Source organism: Gasterosteus aculeatus, chromosome 2 (assembly GCF_964276395.1).
Source record: "Gasterosteus aculeatus chromosome 2, fGasAcu3.hap1.1, whole genome shotgun sequence".
In the NCBI taxonomy this organism is placed as follows: domain Eukaryota; kingdom Metazoa; phylum Chordata; class Actinopteri; order Perciformes; family Gasterosteidae; genus Gasterosteus; species Gasterosteus aculeatus.
Genome location: NC_135689.1, coordinates 13,082,603 through 13,097,645, shown reverse-complemented (window position 1 = coordinate 13,097,645; position 15,043 = coordinate 13,082,603). Strand labels below are relative to the sequence as shown.

General features: G+C 41.9%; 1 protein-coding gene across 13 annotated transcripts in view; it reads left to right on the top strand.

Moving 5' to 3' along the window:
- Nucleotides 1-7,593: 7,593 nt before the first annotated feature.
- The window catches only part of LOC120828992 (band 4.1-like protein 1), a 32,665-nt gene continuing 25,215 nt past the window's right edge, over nucleotides 7,594-15,043 (top strand). For 12 of the 13 annotated variants that reach the window (XM_078083629.1, XM_078083654.1, XM_078083645.1 and 9 more), the window contains exon 1: nucleotides 7,618-7,929. The gene's annotated coding sequence lies outside the window, so the exon portion shown is untranslated. Of the gene's footprint in view, nucleotides 7,930-15,043 lie in introns of all 13 variants that reach the window. The other variant, XM_078083650.1, reaches the window with a different exon arrangement.

The window sequence follows — 15,043 nt, the reverse complement described above, 5'->3', positions numbered from 1 at the left end:
CCTACAAATTTCATCCTTTTTAGATAACAAGAGGCCAACAGTGCGAGGCAAGGTTGAGTTATTTTCTTGTTTCTGCCGCTTTGGAATTGTTCCAGTGGAGAGGCAATCAGAACTTAAATGTAGGCTACCCAGTGGCGTCAACCTGATTGACAGGCCCTCAGGCCCTGGTTGGACTGACGGCAGATTGGACGCTGCAGTGACTCACTAGTAGCCTACATCTCAAGGACTTCAAGTGGTCATACAAGAGCAAAAAACAGTTGGGGCTAGTTGCTTAGCATGCCCATATCAGTAGGTATCTCTGACATTTGAAGAAAGTGATGATTGTAAAAAGCATTGTGAAAAATAAGCAAAACAATGGGGGAACTCACATGCACGAACCGCAGGAAAAACAGGACTGGATTGCACGACCCATAATGGAAGATAAGGTGCAGGTAACACTTGTCTTTGCTTATCAGATCAGATACGGTACACAGGTAGACTGGCAGAAATGGAAAACCAATGAGGCAGGAACGAGGGAAAAAACGTGGTTTAGAAAAACTAGGCAGTTATATCAAAAACCAGCAACGTGGATTGTAGGAAATGGTTGGAACGCTTGACACGTGAACTTGTTATAAATACGCTGGATGTTGTGGATGGATAAATAAAAGTGGATACAATCAAGGGCGGTGCAGAAAACGGTAATAAAACACACAAAGGCAGAAAGTTAGGTTATCTCGAAAGTTACTAAGAAAATGGCAATTTGTTTGGCCAAGACAATTGGAAAACGATTGTGTTGCTGCTGTTCCAAAAAGCCTACTTTGCTGTTTAGAGAATGAAAAATAATGTTGATTGCTGGAGCATGAACTTTCATTTGTCATATTTTTATAAAGTCATTATTCTTCTAGGTTATCAGATTGATTTCACGCTTAATTTCTGCCATACAAACACTGTTTACCGCTAGATAGAACGTGAGACCAACCAGACCCTTTGATGCCCTAATACCACGTATCCTCCTGGAATGTCATGCTGAGTCTGCCCTAAATAAGCTTACCCTGGAGCCTCAATATGAACCTTCTGCAACGAGCACCAATAATATCGCTCAGAGAGGCAGCCTTCATTCCCACAGATCTCCCTGGGAAATATTTCTGTGCGAACAACCTGACATTTTGTCGGCAGGTTCAGGACCGGTACCACGGCTTACAGTTTGTGTTCTGGTTAATTAAACGAGAAGGCAGAAAAGCCCCTCTTTATTTATAAACTTCTGTGACAACCCCTGCTCTTTCCAGACACAATACTATTGTGTTGCTAGTTGTCATAGTGTTGGTTTTTGAGTCGATGTATCAGACATATACCGTTTATCATGATCCTTTACAAAGTCATTGTGTTATACTGTGAACACAGATACATGCACGGAGGATGAAAAGATGAATGATTTGGATGTGAAACTGCCACAAGGCCAAAGCCCACGCGCACATTGTACTACAGAGTAATCATCTTTGGGTAGATTTTATTATATTTTATTAGGCTTTCAACCTCATAAAGTTTTGGAAAAACGAAACTCTTACCATTAAACATTAGCAATTATGTAAACTGTTACGCTTTCACCCATCTATCATCTATCTCCTGTAACTGTAAGCTGATTGAAGGACCCTCTCTACGTACCAACCTTGTCACAGTTTAGCTCCACATCCCCCTCACTCCACCTAATCAGTTCATTCTCTACACCTGCTGGGCACATTCACCTCGTCAGCCCAATCACTCTCACCTGTCTACTCTACTCACTCCCTTCAGTGTTTAAACCCCAGTCACTCACTCACTCACAGCCAGATGGTTATTCTGCTTCCATGTCAGACTCTCCAGTGTTTATGCTCAGCCTGGAGCTCCTGTTGCTCACCTTGCCTGCCCCTGTTTACTCCGTTAGCCCAACTCCCGGTGAACCTAACAGCCCTTCTGTCCCGTCGTTATTCTGCGTGTTGTTCCGGAGCTTTAATAAAAGGTCAAAGAGCCCCCGAGTCGTGTGTCGTGCATTTGTGTCCAAACACGAACCGTGACAAATGCTGTCAGGCCAATAAGCTGACTCGGGTTTGATCACTGTCCACCTCTGCTGCTAATACTCATTAAATTGAGCAAAGATGTATAGTGTATGTATATAGATGTATGTATGTTGAGTAGCTAATATGGACATTTAATATTTTCCTGCCATTTTGTGCTACCCAACACAATTATTTGACGTGCGGAGTTGGGAAAATAAAATGTCATGTGCATTTTCATCAGTGAAAATAAACGACATATCAATCCACAAACATATTTATCACACAGCAAATGAGTGCAGATGGTGTTTTTGCTTTTGTTTCATGGGGTAGGTTGGTTAGCCCAATGTGTGCCTGGTATGCAATAATCGGCATGTTTCCTTCTGAAGTGTGTACAAAGTAAATAGTCACCCTGCTGTGTTAGGCTACTGTGCATGAAGATCTTGAAACCCCAACTCTCCCAGCTCACTGAGCCATCCTCCACCACCGGGAGATGCTGGGAAAATTCCCATCTAGCCCATACAAGCGCACCCCAGGGATGTGTGCCTTTCCCCACAGCTCTTCTGCCTCTAAGCTAAGGATAACACCTCGTGTTAAGCTTCGGACGTTCTCTGATGACACCACGGGTCATTGGCCTCATCAGAGGAGGTGATAAGTTGGAGAACAGCTGGCCTTCTAGTGTGGTCCAGAACAACCTGGACCTGAACACGCTCAAACCTGTGGAGATGAGAACCCTGCCCTCCTAACCACGTTCTTCAACACCGTGTCTGCTGTGGAGCCCCTGGGGTTTCGTGGATCCACAATCTCCCAGCATCTAAATATTGGACGAATATCAACACCAATTTTGAAGACGAAGCCAGCGGAGGCTGTGCACTCCGTGCCAGACCAGTTAGTACGACGCGCGGTCACGTCTGCGGAGAAAACAATCGGTTCCAGCCGGCCCTCCACCCAAGACTTCGGAGTCAGGAGACACTGCAGACCCTTCACACCCTGGACACAACCAGTTCCAGGTCCTCCCCTCTGGTAGGCGCCGCACAGCGCTGAACGGAAAAACAACCAGACACCAGAACAGCTTCTTTCCACTCAGTCTACTACCTCCATTCTGCCCCATTACCTCATTATGCACTATTACCTCCATTTCACCCTCATTGTTTTTGTGTTTTATCTTCGTGTGGGTCCGCCCGTCTGTGTGTGAGCGACCGTATACCTCTTTGTTATCCACGGTTCATCCTGCACACTGTTTATTCACTGTGTACTACCATTTATATTCATTCAATCACACGGGACAGCAGTAGTCATTGCAGATACGCACACTGACGAGTAAACTGACCACACACTGCACCTGGCATCTGCAAGTTAGTATCTTGACAACGGAGTACACGCTCAAGCAACAGCCCGGCTGCACAAGGATGAGGTTTGTTTCATAAAATGTCGGATTGTTGGCCCAAGGCATGAAGCTTCAGGACCTACCAAGGTAAATTATATATTAACAAGTCTTCCAAAACATTTGAGCTGTTACAAAGCTGACAGTCTCACCTGAAGGAAAGGAGCAACATGCAAACACTAGTTCATTCATCTGAGGAATGTGAGGAGTGTTCAAGTGTGAGTTGTTGTTCACTCGCTGTGAACTCAACCTCTTTGTCTCAATCATCTTCTCACCTTCTTCTACCGTCCTCTTAGAATGAGCAATCGGATCCTATGTGATCTCACAACGTCGCACCAGTTAAAACCTAATAAAACCCAATTATTCATGTTTATTTTTGTTTCTCCAAAGGTGCAGTTTGGTTATTAGAGTTGTTGTCGTGTATTTCCAACCAAGATCAGAATTTTGCTTCATTTCCATAAGAACGTGATGCCAGTCAGAAGGTTGTTTTCTGTCACTGTCAATCAACGCTGACATCAAATCGGTTATGACAAAGGAGATTAGTGGTGTTTTTAGTGTTAAACACTTAACCAGATCATATATGAAGGTGTTCCTAAACTTCACATTTAACATATGACAGAAGTAAGAGCATCATCAAAGTGAAAACATGTTTATTAGCTGCAGTAAATAGGTTTGAACTTGTATAAATAAGGCTGACCTGGGTGATGACAACATTCTTATTTATCTCAATGGGCTTGTCTGTCACAGCCTTTGTTGATGCCCAGAGGGAATCGAGACGCGTATCAGTGCATGTTGTGGCACCACACCTGCTGCAAGTACACATAATTATGTGTGAAGATTCATAAAAGAATTTAATTCCATGAATTACTGATTTGTTGGCACATGGAATTGATCAATGTCTGCCTCTAAAAGCTGTACCTCTACGACACACGCCTCAGGCTGTCTGCCTCACACCTCTACGTTATTGAAAGAAAGTATGTCTGGTTCCAGGTTGCTTTAGCGGGCTTTAAATCTGTTCTGCTCGGGCAAAATGCACAAGATCTGATGATAGTGATGTATTACAAACAAGCGGCAACCAGCGGTCTGTATGTTATTCAGTAAAGGTAATGATAAAGAACGCATCTGTGAGGAGTACCAGCAGGAGTTGTGGTCTCAATAAGATCATAATGACACCCGTTTCCAGTTGCTCTTCCTGAGGTACCATTTTTTCCTGTTAAAGTGTTGTATGTGGGAGGATTTCCTTATCTGAATTAGGGGTATACGTTTATCACACCTTGTAACAGAATATATCACATTCTCTGACAGGGGGTTTGATTTATTACACCCATTTTAAAAACCCTTCAGGCAAATTTGCCATTTGCGAAATAGAGGTATGCAAAAGAAAATGACTTGAGCCCCGGGCTTGAAAGATCTGAAGTGTGGAATCACACCTCCTTGGCTCCATAGGAATCTGGAAAAAAAAACACACTGCACATGCTCCTGCTTTGATATGGAGAAGACCGTAGCCGCAGACAAACACTTGAGCAGGTCTTTAAGGAAATTGTTAACCAGAGTCTATTAAAGTTGTGTGTTAGTGAGACAAATAAGCAAGACGGATACAGCTGCCGATCACAGCCAAGAAGATTCTCTTTTCAGTCCCACAATGGAGGCCGTTGCAGATGCAGCAGGGATGTTGAGCAACAGTGCGCCGGCTGCACGCCATAGGGACAGTATGTGCCGGCTTTGAGAAACAAACTTCAATGGTTTTGTTCAACCACCCATGCCAAGTCCTACATGAAAGTGGTTGATCTGAAGCAAACCCCACCCTAGCAGCTAAGATGAGATACGTGCTTTCTATCACAACGGCTCCTTATAAAACAGCCTTTTGTTTTCTTTCACAGTATTTTTTCTTACTTTCTTTTCCACTGTGAAAAATGTGATGTTCTGATTTGTTTATGTGAAATTCACATTGATAAACTTGGACATGAAACACTGTACTAGCAAACAGATAATATATTATTTATACATAAAATGATTTATTAATGCATTGGCAGCCATACTCTAATAATACAATATATTTATTGTAACAGAATAATCAACTAAGAGAAAAACATTGAATCAATTGATAAAAGTAATTTAACACAATGATAATTAAATAAACTTTTGACTTGATTTCTAAATTGACTTAAAGGTTCAAAGTAGACGGCAGCTCATTCCAAAAGGTTTATGGTGCAAAGAATCTAAGGTCAGCTCTTCCCAGATCCTAGAGAGAGTTATTTGTAGAAACTGTTGTATATGTTCCAACTCTTCAGCCAATAACTGATGTCAAAGGAAGATGAATCGGATGAGTGCCACAGCTACACATAACATACAAGTCTTCACAATCTATCATTGTATTTACATGTATTTTAAGTCCATCAACGCTTAGGATACGTCAACGCTAAGATCTCCATTTCCAGTTTGGAAAAATACCCTACATTTTGTGGAAGAATGTTAACAGCCATTGTGTTTAATATACGATATTACCATTATTAGTTGTATTTTCAGTAACTGAAATGTGTCACAATGCTACTTTTATGTTACTATAAAGTTTATTGTATAAACTAAACTTCAATTATCATTTTGAAGTCAGATTTTCCTTTGCCTCAACTTTCAATATCATTTCATAATTTGTGTAAATACACCGGACACTTTACAGTGACATTGTTAAATAGATTATTGTACTTGAGTAGATACTTAATGCTATTAAATATATATTAAATACCACAAAAAGAAGAGTTTAAATTCTCAAACTTTGCATGCTGAGAGTCTCCAAATGAGCTAATACATGTATTAAAAATACTTCATGTTAGATGGAAATATGTTTAAAATTATTTAAACTTTATTTACAAGAATCTGACACATTTGAAAAATCTTGCAGTCTGAGACGTCTGACTTCAAGTTGAAAGGAACATTTTGTTGCTGGTAATACATTCTTTCCTCTTCCTCTTTTCCTCTTCCTCAGAAGAGGCTTTGTATGCAGGTATGAGGGTGAAACATGTGAATATGCTACATTGTTCATGGTTGTCCCGATGGTGTCTGACCGCCACCCTGTGGAGAGATCTCTTTACGACTACTTGACCTTGTCTTTTATATTAACAAGAAAATGTCCTATTTATATCCTATTTGATTTGAATAGGGCGTTTGTTCAATATTAAGATAACTATTACAGAAACAGTGGTTAAAGATATGCTACACTTCGCTCCATGGCAATGAAGTCATTTAGCTGCTAATTTTTGCATCCTGCAAGCAGCTGAAGGAGACTCGCGGATGCGTGACTGGAATAGATTTCCCATATGCATATTTGCATTTGAACTGAACAGAGAGGGCGTTCAGCACAAAACGATTCTTATGAGTCAACAATCTAATTCATCACCCACCTAACCCTTCATCAAACACGCTGCTCTCTACGCACTTATCAATATAACTGTATGCACTCAATGCTGTGAGTTAAATATTGATGAACCTGTGAATAACTTTTTTGCTTTTCTAGCACAATGGAACCAGATAGAGGATATTAATCATAAAAAGCCAGATCTCACATAGTGCAAATGATATTCCTTTACCAAGATGTATTTGTATGATCCAAGCAAGACATAAGTTTGATTTGACATCTCCTTGCTCATCTGGGAAAAATCAATCCAGCTAAAAACTATTTAATTCAATTCATTTATTTTGCAGAGCCCAAAATCACAAAACATAAATGTGCCTCAATTGGCTTTATGCTCTGTACACATGCAACATCCCCTGTTCTGAAAATAATGAATAACCATATCTATTAGTTCGCCAAGAGCATTATTAATGCATAACGCACATCCAATTTGAATTGTTAAAAACGAACAGGTGCATAAATTGCATCTGAGGGTGCTCCAACAGGCAGCATCAGTCTATTGTGCTGTGCCAAAAGCTCTGGAGCGGGAACTCAGCAGGTGTCCCCCTTCTTCATGTTGAATTCAAATAGACTACAATATTTCCTACTAATGCTAAACAAGTAATTCAAGGGATATTTTTTTATGAGATATAACCATCCTTAAGCTCTCACATTCCCTTCTCCAAAAAACAATATCTCTTTTTCATCTGACAGTGAAACAAGGCTGCCCTTTTTTACACGTGCTGAGCCAAAAAGCCCCTGAACGATTGTGCTTCACGGTGAGAAAAGATGCCCCGAAAAATCATTGAGGCGAGCGATGAGAGGCGCGGCGCGGCACACGCGCAGCGCTCCGCGGATGACACGCACGACGTTCGGAGTTCCCTCTCTTCACGGTGAAAACGCCCCTCTCCTCTCCCGCTAGCCCCTTTCCCGAAACCGCAAGCGTCCCTGCCGGCTGGAGCCTTTTCTGCTGTCCCAGCCTGCAAAAAGCGGGACACCTCCCGCGGCAGAGGAAAGGCGTGCGGCGCGGCGGCGGCGGCGGCGTTCGTCTTCCAGTTTTTTGTCAGCGATCCCATCGCATCACATTCTGTCCTGAAAAGCCTTGAGAGGCTTTGACCCGCCGGACCCGACAGCACCTGACGGGACAGGTATGCATTCGGATTTGTGCGGTTACAGTGGCAGCGGAACAGGTGCATGCTGCATTGTTTTTTGCCAGGTTGTCAGGAGATGACATTGTAGGAAGGGAACGGGGAGCGTCTTCGTACCGGTGCAAAGACCCCCGCTTTGTGCCTCGGGTCTCGTGGACGGATGGGCAGTGTTGCCCACGTTAGCGTTAATCTGAACAATATGGACGGCATGCTGGTTTAATCGGGGCATCCTTTCTTCATGCATATCACGGCCCAGTATGGCAGAAAGAGTCAGCAGGTGCACGTTTTTTTTCTTTTTTTCTTGTCGTCTGCTGGATGAAATCGCGCCCGATCAGACCTGTTTCTTTCCAACATTCAAACCCACTTCGGGTTATTAAGAGAGCTTTATATGCACACGGCAGTGTAAAGGTTGTGATTTCTCTGTGTGGCGCTACACAGGCTAACAGCTGATGCTGGAGATAATGCGCTAATTGAGGACGGAGTGTGTTGTCACGGGTGTGGCAGAGGGGGCAGGCGTGGGCGCTTCGGATTTGTGAGAAATGTGGGAATTGCAGAGTGAGGAAACTCACAAATCTCAAACTAGAATTATATCAGTTTCTTTAGAAATCAATCTTTGCATTTATGAGAGTTATTTAAAGGAAGGTGGACAAACTGACCTTGATCGAGCATAGTTTCCCATCTTAAAATAGAGTGTAAAAATCTACAATGGGATCCCTGAAATTGGTCATTTCGGGGATAAATTGATCCAGAAAGGGTGATTGTCAATGACACTTTCCAGTTAACTCGCGATTAAAAATAAGTAAAAACACTACACAACAAAAAGGGAATTGAGTAATATATTTTGTGGTCGTAGCGAGAAACACAACACTATGAAGCATACTCCCAGATTTTGGGCACAAACAAATTACTCACCCAGCAGTTCTACAAACGTCCAAGAGAGTTTATAACTGCACCATTCAGCAAGTTTTATTTCATCACCTGCAGGCCTGCAGAAGTCTGACTGCAGAAGACTGTAAAAGTTGCAATTATCAGAAATGCATCCTTCTGTTCACCCTCATCCTATCGACACAGACCGTCAGTCATTGTGGCTCTTTTGCATCCACGTCACAGTTTACAGTATCTCCAAGACGGAATATCTGGAGGCAGAGTCAGGGAGGGGACTAATTAGATTTAAAATCTGTCCATCCGTCCATCTGTGCCCAGTCCTTCCGCTTATCTTCCAGAGTAATTTTCCTTTATTTCACGCGCACCACTTCAAGCCTGCATTACATTGGTGCAACCATGAGCAGTGTGTGGTCCTCTGTTCGCTTGTTCACATCACAGATCGAAGCCTCTTTCTGTGGATGCATGTTGCGTTAAACACCTCCAGGAATAATTGTTGGATGCTTGTTTTCCAGACTGTTGTCAAGGTGGTTCAAGGAGCCCCACTGCAGTTAATACAATAATGGAATGACATGCTACATTTCCACCGGAATAATTTGATCTTATCCATGACAAGAAGAATGCTACAGTCAAGCTAACTCTTCAGATAAAAACAAGAAGGCACTTGCAGGGTGATACGGCATATACAAACAGTGTTTGCGGGCGGTGACTCCATTACTTTATGATCATCATGTCACCTCTATTGAATATGTCACCGATGCATGTGTCAGATGGGTAAAGGTCAGGTCACATGCGCTGCTGCAGGATTCACATTTGTGCACATGCATGTTTATTCAGTGTGCTTGCTTGTTTATGCAAATCTCTCCTATTTTTTTTTGAGTCCTATTTCAAGTCTTCTTGTGGACCAGCAGTCTGTTTACAGTCAAATCTCCACAAGATAAACCTGCATCTAAGAAGTGAGAGAAGCTTTCAAAGGGTTGTCGAAGATAATACATTAAATACACTGTGCCTGGCGACCGTGTCCCTGAGCAAGCCACCTAACCCCCTAACTTCTACCCAGCGCCTTTACGGCAGCCCACTGCTCCCACTGTGTGGGACGGGTTAAATGCAGAGAACAATTTCCTGTATGTGTAAAATAATAATTGGCAATAAAAATGTCTTCTTCTTCTTCTTCTTCTTCTTATCATCACGAATGATGTGTTGTAGGATGCAATGCCTGACTCAGCAAGCCATCCCATATCCTGGAAACTATTGTTATAATCCTACCATGGACTAAAAAGTAGCCTTAAAAAATCTTAATAGGTCAACACAATTAGTTGGCAGATTCTGTTCTCCTGCATGATGTTTTTAAAACTAGTGAAAACTATTTTAAAAGGAACACTTCAACCAAAGAATGACCGTATCTGTAACAATGTATGATCCTGTGTTGACATTGCATTTTTCACTCGCATGCTTTCCCAGTGAACAAATTCAAGGTCACACAAGGTGAATAATTGACATAAAAGTATATGCAGATGTGGTGACTAGATTTTTCATAATTTACAAGCCCCACATCTGAATAATTATTGCATAATATCCATTCAATATCCTTAATATAGACTTTTAGTATGGAGAAGACCATATGGTCTGTTTCATAAAAGAGAATACACACCTCGATTTTTACTTGGACAGCTATATGGTACATTAAATATCGCATATTGATTTGAACAGTCCGACTAGATTCCTGGGCACATATGACCCTCTACAAAGGGATCTGCAATTTACATGCTTAAATAATGACTGTGCATAATTACAGTCAGTCCGAGGTGACAAACATAATTCTACATCCCTGGGAAACCACTTTGGAGCAGACCTAGCTGACGTTCTTCTTGAAACTGTTCAACCGAGCACCGCCGTCTCCACCGGGTCACTTCACTGCGCCCACCTCTGCATGAACTGTCACGTTCTTTGGCGACACCTCCTGCGATTGTACACCTTGTGTTTCATCTAAGAGACAAAATAATTCCTACGTGCCATTCTGCCTTCTTTTTGTATTTTCCTTTATCTTATTTTGATATGCTTACACAGACGATGTTAGGCCAGTGTTCCCGTGGTAACTGAATTTTAAACAGGCACCATGCCTGATGTCTCTTTGTTAACCATTGTTTGGTTCCATTAATAAAAAAAATAACTGAGCTGCAAGCACAATGTGGTGCCTGTCATTTCCCGATCATTGTGGTGGGGACATATGTGTTATTCTTTTTTCTCTTTGACTCTAAAATCAAAGAGGGAAGTGGAGGAATCCTCCGTGTGCATTATGGGAGCACTTTAATGTGTTAATATGAGGAAGTTGTTGCCCTGGAATTGAGCGTAATACTTACGATAAAGTGTAATAATCTGGGAGTTCTACATTTTCATAGATGAATTGCCACGAATGCGGGGAAGACAGGACTCAAAATGCAGACTTTAAACGAAAGGACTTTAATCGTCAAAAAGGCAAAAAAGCAAAGGCCAACGGGCAAAAAAAAACACACACAGGAACCGAGACCATCCAGGACGATTGACAATGACGCGACAAGTGACAGGAGACACACACGGCTTAAATACACTATAGATGTGCAGGTGATTGGACACAGGTGGAAACAATCAGACAATCACAGACGATGACAGGACAAGGAAGGAACAGGAAGTGAAGTTACCCAGGGAGACAAGAAGCAGAAAACTACAAAATAAGACAGGAAATAAAACCACACCGTGACATGAATACTGCTTGATGGATTTATTACTCTAGCTAATTATTCAAACCTAATGTATTGTATTGTGTGCCTCATAATTAATGAGGAGCATGGGGAATGTACATTTTGGTACCTCCGATACTTTCTTCTTCTATACAGCTGAAGTCGTGATGATCTCCTGGCTGCTTACGTGTGATTACTTTGTGGTGTAGAGTGAATGAAGTTGGCTTTTTTGCTTGTGCAAACTGGTTATTATTTAAGATCTTCTTCCCATAAATCAAATGATGCATTCTGACAGCTAATTTTAAGAGATTTCACTGCCTGATTAGTTTTAATCAGTAAGGATTAACTCTACAATGACCCCCTTGCTGCTCTAATAATCTTGATATGCACGTTTTCCACCTTCCACAGCTGCAAGCTATAATGAAGACGCAGTTTGAAATCACACAATCTGTCTTTTCATATCAGCTCAAGAAGGGGAACATAGAACGGCAGATGTGTAGAAACTATTTTAACTTGCCGTACAGGCGCTTCCCTTCACAAGACACATCTTGTACTATATCAATGCATGGGGCACAATTCCCTCTGGGCTCGCTGTCTCTTGGGGAGGACGAACTTGCAGCCTCATTGGTTCCCATACTGTATAATTTATCTCTGTTGTGGGGTGACATGATTTGCAGTAGACTTAACCGTCGTGCTACGCAATCTGCTTCCAGCACTGCTGAGTGCCAACGGTTTCGGAGAGCGTGTGGACGTGGTTCCCCCTGATCAAGGACATCTTGCCACTCCTGCCTCCCCAACCCCCACAGTCCCGTACCCGGTTTCCAAGACCCAGGCCCTGCCCAGCAAGGATTGATGGACGGGCTGTGTGTTCCATTAGAAGGAAGCACTGATTACAGAGCTGAGCTTTGCAGGAAGCTGCATCATAAACAAGCAAGGCTCGCAGAGAAATATTGTGTGATTGGCTAATGCAGTGGGTGGGTTTTGTATGTCAGTTCACTTCCTGTCATTTAGCATATAACGGATGAAGCTCTGGTGTGAGTTAAGACGCCAATACTTTTATCCACGTCTGTTGTTTATTTCTCATACATCCGCTTTGCACTCCGACATACATATTTACTAATGATGTCATTGCCGTCATTGTTTTGGTCTCTCAATCTTGAGATCAGCTGTCTCGATCAGATGGTGTCTTCGGTCCCATAACAAAATGACACGATTACAGCGTTAGCCAATCAAGTTGCTGGCTGCAGTCTCTTTCTAACTACATTCATGACGCTCTGCCTTATCTTTGCGGTTCCATCAGCTTGATCAAATCATCATTCTCTCATCCTCGTCAGCCTTACCACCTCCAGTGTCTGGACTCCGGGGGGGGCAGGGGGGTTATCTCGCTGCTGCTCGGGGCACACGGCCCTCAATTATAAATCTCCCCGTAGTCCGAGCGCCAAAGACGCTGTCAAGACTTTCTCATCACATATCATCTGTTAATAATGAACAACGATCTATTCTTCATCCGACTCGTCTCTCCTGATTGAAACATAGTAGGCCTAAATGTAAAGCTCTGCAGAAGCGCTGCTAGTAGCTTTGATAATCATTACAGTCTTGTTACAGTGCCCTGATTATATTGTATAATGTTCTAAAACTAATGTGAGCAACCTAGGAACAGCAATAATCTTGTATTACCAAGTGGCTATGTGTGGTTATATCACTATGTTTGGTATCGATGTCAGCATGCTGACATGCTGATGTAGTTGTGGTGGTGGGTGCTTTAGATGTTTGTCCCTAATTCATGGTAATACATTCAGTAGATGTAGAGATATTGCACAAAAGGAAAATCTAATGCTGACGCCAGAGGAAATAATAAGAGATCACCACAATCAGTTTGATTAATCTTTGGCTGGAACATAAATGTTGCAACAACCCCTCCAATAGTCCAAGACAAGTAGTGGACTAACAAGACCACCAGCACTACTATTTTTAGAGCTAGTGTGGCTACAAGACCTACACAATTGTGGTAAACTCAAAACAAACCAAATAATCCCCAATTAGTGGGATTTTTACACATTGAAATCAGTGTGCCTTTCCGGGCGCCTCGGAAAGGGATCAACCTCCAAAAGGTGCTATGAATCAATTAGTGCGGCGAACCTGTAAAATATCAAGGAAACTTAAATCCATATTTAATTGTTGATGAGAAGTCTCTCTTCAAACGCTATAAAATAAGACAGATGGTTTGGATGAAGCAAACCCTCTTTGTTTCAGGGAAAGTAACTGTCCCTTTGTAATGTTCAAACAGATAAACATCTTAATTAACAGGAGAAGAGCTTGAGGATGCGCAGTCAATTTTTGTGAATGATGTCGTCTCAAAAGACATTCTGGCCGAGGAGGAACACGGCCTGGACATCACAGTAAGCCCAGAGATTTGACTGCTGCTGCTGCTACTACTTCTTAAGTTACTATATTACTACTTTGCTTCGCAACACTAGTATTACAAGTTTCATAATTTGCTATTAGCACTGAACTTGAAAGAAAGAAACTGCTTGAATGAGCCAATATTGATGATAAAAATAGAATTTATAAATGCTTTTTCTGTAAAAATCAAAGGCTGAACATAATAATTGTTGTCATTTCACTAACTGATTATGACCAAACATTATAAAAACATTACATAGCCATCAAGTTCCTGTGTCTCCATATTGTGTACAAGTAGCCTCTGAATCTGTATTTTTACTTATACCTGCACAATGTGGAAACTGAACCAGTGATTTGTAAGAAACCTGTTATTTCCAAGTGGAAATGTCAGTAATAATGCAGTGCAGTAGGAGCTCTTGGGGGATGTTGTGAGAAATGCTTGAGAGGATTCGGCTTTTCTTACAGAAGAGTTCAAATAGGCCTCATTGAAGTGAGCAAGTCTCACCTAGTGTGTTAAAAGCTTTGCTTTGTTCTAAAAGAAGTAAAATATAGCGAGGGGTGAGGGGGAGGTACCTCCCCCAGGTGCTGATGGGAGCCATAAAACCTGACACAAAATGTCTGAGGGATTTATTTCAAATCACAGAACGTTATTAAATAGCACAGGTTTTCTACCCGAATTTAGGCTGAGTTAGAATACACATTTCCTGTGATCAAATATTAGGTGAAAAAACACTAAACTTTCGTCAGAGTTTTTAGATTTTTTAAAATTATAAACCACTTTTCTTACAAAGCTTTAGTATTATGACCAGAACCAGACCTTTCTTCCTGTAGGCCGGCGCAGTGGCAGGTCAAAACAGTGCAGCTCCATCGAGAACCTTTCATCCCCAAAACATCACGCTCAACGATACAAATCTACACACAAATGCATGTAAACATGCATGCACCCTCACATGCATACTTAGGAATGAAGGTATTTGATGCTGTTAGCAACAAGCACAATTATCAGCACACTGTCAGATAATTGTGCCCGAGACGCGTCGATTTTGGTGGCGTTGAAAAAAAAAGACTCTTTGTTTTAGAGACAGCATGTGGGCAGAACATGTTGATGGATG